This window comes from Lotus japonicus, chromosome 1, assembly GCF_012489685.1.
Source record: "Lotus japonicus ecotype B-129 chromosome 1, LjGifu_v1.2".
In the NCBI taxonomy this organism is placed as follows: Eukaryota; Viridiplantae; Streptophyta; class Magnoliopsida; order Fabales; family Fabaceae; genus Lotus; species Lotus japonicus.
The window spans coordinates 46,642,234-46,648,233 of record NC_080041.1 but is presented as its reverse complement, the minus strand read 5'-3'; positions in this window follow the sequence as shown (position 1 = coordinate 46,648,233).

The following is a 6,000-nucleotide window of genomic DNA, read 5'->3' as shown; positions in this document are numbered from 1 at the left end:
ACCGATGGTATTCGCACCACTTCTTGGGATTGGCGTCCCGTGGTTGATACTTTGGGGCTTCTGGCTCATCCACTAGGTGTGCGTCCCTCGCCTCGCGGAGCATATCCGTTAAATCTGTGTTCATCACCATGTCAGCCTCTTCCCGCTGGCGATGGGACTTAGATTGCCAAGGCCGACGTTGGTCATAATCATCGCGCCATGGATACAACTGTGCCTTGGTCGGCTTCAATACCGCCTTTCCTTTATCTTCCCTTTGCTGTTTGCCATCCCCCTTAACTTCGCCATTCTTATCTTTGTTCACGCGCTTGGGTGACGTGTCGCCTTTTTCCAATTTCGCGCGCTTTCTTTTGAAAGAATCATCCTCTTCATCAAGAATATAAGTGCTAGCGCGAGCACGCATCTCTTCCATCGAACGAGCAGGCTTGCGTGTCAACTTGCTGTTCAACCTTCCCGATAACAAACCATTCTTGAATGCTAGAGCACAAGCTCGAGGCTCCTCATCCTCCACCTTGACCGATGCAGTGCTGTACCTTGCCATGTACTCCTTCAGTGACTCTCCTTCCTGTTGGCGAATGTTGTATAGATCATTGATTGTCACTGGCTGGTTCTTATTCGCCGAGAATTGTACTAGAAATTTGGATGAGAAGTCTCTGAAATTCGAAATCGATCCGCGCGGCAAAGTTGTGAACTACGCCGTCGCCGTCGATTTAAAAGTCGATGGAAACATCCTGCACTTCACCGCGTCAGATGCCGCGATTATCACCATCTTCGTATTGAAATACAGAAGATGATCCTTTGGATCGGAATCTCCGCTGTAGGAGTCCAGGACTAACGTTTTCATGTTGTCTGGAATCGCCACGTTTTCAACATCTTCTGAGAACGGACGAAACTCAGCTACAGAATCCGCCTCCCTGCCTCCATCATCCTGTTGCTCACGTCGGTAAAAATCTAACTGAGCTTGAAAATGCTCATTCCGTCGCTGGATGTCGCCAATGCTGCGCATCATCTGGCGCCATTCCTCCTGCGTTACAGCCGGTTGCCGCTCCGGAGTAGGTGATTTCTCCGGTGAGTGCTCCGGGGATCCGATCTGCGAAGGTGACGGAGGAAATGGTGGTGGTGATGGAGGAGGAACTCCGCCGTTGCCTGCTGCTTGCACCGGAGAGTCCGGGCCCACTCGTTGAGGCCGTCGAGGCGGCGAAATTCGCCGTCGCTCTGGAGAATGATGCTGCCTCCTGCGTCGAGTCTCCATCTAAATCAAGAATGACACAAATTCGAGCGGGAAACGAACACCGATCACAGAATCAAACCAGGCAAACTTCAGAATCGTCGAATCGCAACCAGAGATCGCCTCTTGCACAATCAGTCCACGTGAATTGGAATAGAAAGTTTATCGGTCCCCACAGACGGCGCCAAATGTTCTGGGAATGAACATTGAAGGAGGGGATAGTACCTAGAGAGTGGAAGAATGTGCTAAAGAGAGAATGAGAATGAGAGAGAGAATGCTGAATTTCATGTATTATTCCATAAAATGAGCAAAAGTCATTTACAATTGGTAACTACCTCCTATTTATAGAGCTTGGGCACTACCTATTGGGTCCATTGGGCCTCCGAGACTAAGGCCCAACTTAAGGCCAGGCCTTCGCCTCTGGGCGGGCTACACACTTGGCGTTGCCCCTCTAGGGGCTCGCCCAATCCACTAAAAATATAGCTTCTCACAAGAGTTTCAATTTCTTTCTTTTTCGAATGTTATTATTATTTTTCTGAAAACTCTTTTTTGAATATTATTGTTACTAGTCTCACATTGTCTAGATGCATACATAGATAACTTTTATATGGTAAAACAATCTCCAACTCTTGAATTAACTAAATTTTTGGTTGATTTAGACCTCTAAAATTCTAATATGGTATCACGTAGCTTTTAGGTTGAGTTAGATCAAACCTTCTAAAGTCTAATTATTGAGTATTTCTCTCTCATGCTGCAACATATTGAACTTGGACAATACTCATTGTCTCTACACAAACTTTTATGGGGACGTTTGATACAAGTTTTACAAGTTTGAACTTGATGAAAAAATTTCAATGAATATAATTAAAGGTTAAAAGTTGTCTATTAAAATTTTTCTTAATTCTTAAAACATTCTTGTCCTGCACTCTATGAGAAATTTATTTTCAAGTATGTTCATTTTGGCCCCTTTAAAGATTTCGGTCAAACTCCGCCACTGTTCACAACCTAGAATTAATCAAAACTGAAAGAAAGATGATCTTAGTTAATCATGGGAACACTTCAGAAATTGCAAATAGAAACCAATACAAATCCAAAGTTCAAAAGAAAAAATACCTGTGTGAATCGTCCCTGCCAGTGAAACAACATAGTAACGGGAAAGAAAATTTCCGCTGTGGACAACATGGAAAGGAAAAATGTATTAGAAAGCATAATGTGGTAGGTTAAGTTCAGAACATGGAAGAAAAAAGAATAACCTGGGGTTCAAAACAGAGCTTGTAGGGGGTGCTGGAGGGGGACGACGAACGCGGCAAAGAGGGGAAGAGAAGAGAACTCTGAAGTCATGACATCCAAGAGAACGACCCTGAAGGAGCAAACACCCTCAAATCGCGAGGGGTTTTGGAATCAGGTTGCAGAGAAGACGAAGCTTTTTTTTTCCTTCTTCTTCTACGTGTTTTTCTTGAGACAGAGGTTGATGTTCTTCATTTGAACCGGAGGAGGAAGACGCGGTGGGTGGATCTTCGAGAGGAGAAGGGAAATTCTGCATCTATGGCATGGTGATTTGGGATTAGGGTGTTTTGGTTCAATTTCTATGATGCACTCTCTTTCTTGTTAGCGTGAAATTGAATCAGAGAAATTGAATCCAAAAAAAGCTAGAGAAAAAGCTTGTGTGGTGATTTGGGATGGAAGAAGATTTAAAAGCTTGTGTGTTGCATGGTGATTTGGGATGGAAGAAGATTTTTGTTTTTGAAAGATGAAGATATAATATTAATAAGAGTAACATAGTACAAGAAGAAAGGAAACAGTATTAGAGCTAATATTTCTCTAACACAACTTCCACAAAAGCAAAAGGAACAGCCAGGAAAACATGGATACGAAACCCTGTGTAAAACAAAGACAAAGCTAGGTGCTTTCCACATTCACTCCCCTCCTGTCCTCTACAAGCACCCATATGGGATCCTGAATTTCACACCCCTTGTTTGCTAAATAGTCTGCAATTGTATTACCTTCTCTGTAGGTATGACGAATTCCCAAGCAATTAATCTCAGACATCAATAGATCGATTTGGTTCAGTTCATTCATCAGCTTCCAGGGCCTTTTATCTTTGGATATTACCCAGCCTATTGCAATTGTAGCATCACTTTCTGCAATGACATTCCTGAGTAGGAACTGTTGACAGAATAGTAATCCTTGTAATATTGCTTTTACCTCTGCTTCATAGGCACAACCATAACCAATTCCCATTGCAAAGTATCCCACAAATTTCTTATCAGAATTTCTAATCACTCCACCTATCCCACTGATACCAGGATTCCCCCTAGATGCGCCATCCACATTGGTGTACGGTTGGATTACAGCTTTTGATTGGGAAGAACAAGTTTAAATTTAAATTTTCAAAAGGGTTATTGATTAAGGGAATAGATGGAAGAGATTAATTGGAATGAGGAAAAATGATAAAACATATTGGGAACAGCTAGAGAAAATTTTGAATTTCAAATTCAAAATATATTAGGATGAGTTATGTAGTGATGAGAGTTTGTTGAGGAGAAAGTCATTGATTGGTCACATTGATAATGGATAGTGAGTGAAGTCATTGATATTTGAAATTAATGAGGGAAGTAGTGGGAGAAAGAAAAAGCATTGATTAAATAGTGGGAGAGAGAGAGATTAGTGAGGATGGATTGAATAAAATATTCAAAAATATTGGGGAGGAAGGAATAAAATAATGAGTGGGGGAATAAAATATTGTAGTTTATTTAGGTTGGGGGAATAAAATATTCTCAAATATTTGAGGAGCTGACACATCAACTAATCACTTCTTGGAGTGATTCTGTTTTAATATAAGTATTGATTGATTTTCAATGCTTTGGTCGTTTAAGACTTCCAATATTTTTTTAAATAAATCAACATGTTAAAGGATGGTCTCAACATTTCAATAAAAAAAGGATGGTCTCAAATTTTACCAAAAACAAAACAATGGTCTCGAAAAATTGAAAGGTCATACACAAAAGGTATAATGCAGGGTGGACTTAGATCAATTGGGTTTTAAATGAAACTTTGAAAAGAGAGAAATAAAGAGAGATAAATTGTGTTTTAAATAATGATTTTAAAAAGAGAAATGATGTTTAATTTTCTTTGGTGAATGAAGGAGGTGGTTTATAAAAGGAAGATAATAATGATTTAAATTGTTTTTAAGAAAAAATATGATTGGTCAAGAAATTGGTAGTGGGAGCAAAATTTAAGTAGTTATTAATGTAAGGTGTAAAATTGATTAAAGAAAATGAAAAATATGAATAAATTAGGTGAGCTATAAAGTTTGTTTAAATCTTTGAACAAATTTTTTAAATGGTTTAAGTTGTTAAATAGTGATTGGTTTAGAAGTAGGTAGTGGATAATTAATGTGAATTAATAATGAATGTTAGTCAAATTTAAGGATAAAAATATTTCTAAAATAAAATAAATTGCAGGTGCTATTACATGACTACCCTTAGATAAAAAAACAATTAACAAAGATGCCACTCCCAAGTTTCCAAAAGTGGTAATAAGATTTTCTTTTTGATTTTTTTTAATCATGCAAAAATTGCTGAAACCTCCTTCAATGCTTGCCAAGTATTAAAACTTGCCATCTTTTAGGTTCTCTTTTATATACTACTAGTCCTTTGACCCGTGCGATGCACGGGGAATATTCATACTTTTTTATCACGTGAAATTTTTTAAAATATGTATTATTTTTGTTATGTTTATTAAAAGATAATTTATGAATTAAAAGATCAAAATTAATTTAAATATATGAAAACAGAAATTAAAAAGTTTTTAAAGTTTTTTTTTGATAAATGTGTTTGTTTTTATTTTGTGGATGTGCAAAATGAACTTTATGTAAAGAATAGTAATTTTATTTTATAGCTTTTGTATAATAGTAAAACACATATATATAAATGGAATTGTAGAAGTGAAAATGTTTTTCTCCCATTGATTAAATACTTTATTTTTGTGTCATCATTATGGAGATCTAAAATATCATATAAATGGAGTTTTGGCTTTTTATGTTTCAGCCGTTACACTTCAATGATGCGATGTTTTTACAATTTCTTTATCTTTTCATGGTTTTCTTTTAACGTAATAAAAAAGTGCATGGTATCTTTTCATGGTTTTCTTTTAACGTAATAAAAAAGTGCATGGGCTGGGAATATAGAAATTAGAAAGTAATGACGAATGACAATTTCACTATCTAGGGGAGTTACAATATGCCCATTGTCTTTAAAAACGTTTTTATTGTTAAGTTTGTTGAACGTTTTCCAATTGAGAGGGTAAGTTAATAGAAAGACTATTAAAGGTATCATGTAGATATCATAAGTCATAATCATAAATTTGAAGGTGATATGAGATGAAGTTTTTTTTTTATCTATAAACCATTTTTATGTCTCCACCTCAAAGTTCATCGATCAAGGATCTGATACAAAGAGCACACCCATGAAATTATATTATTCAAGCATCTGAAATACAAAAATCAACACTGACAAATAATGTAGATTACAAATAAACATGATATTGTTAATTTTATTATTTATCATCATTAACACTGCAGTCCTATTTACTGATCTCATTACTAATAAGCTCAAAACCATGCAAGGTAAGAACTGTCTTCCTTTGCAAACTACTTTTCTTTTTCTCTGCCCTGACCATTCATCTTGTATCCAACAAAGATAATTGCAGAATTTAAGAACATAGAAGCTAAGCAGATAAAGGCAAGGATGAAACTTGTCTTCCCCATGGTATGA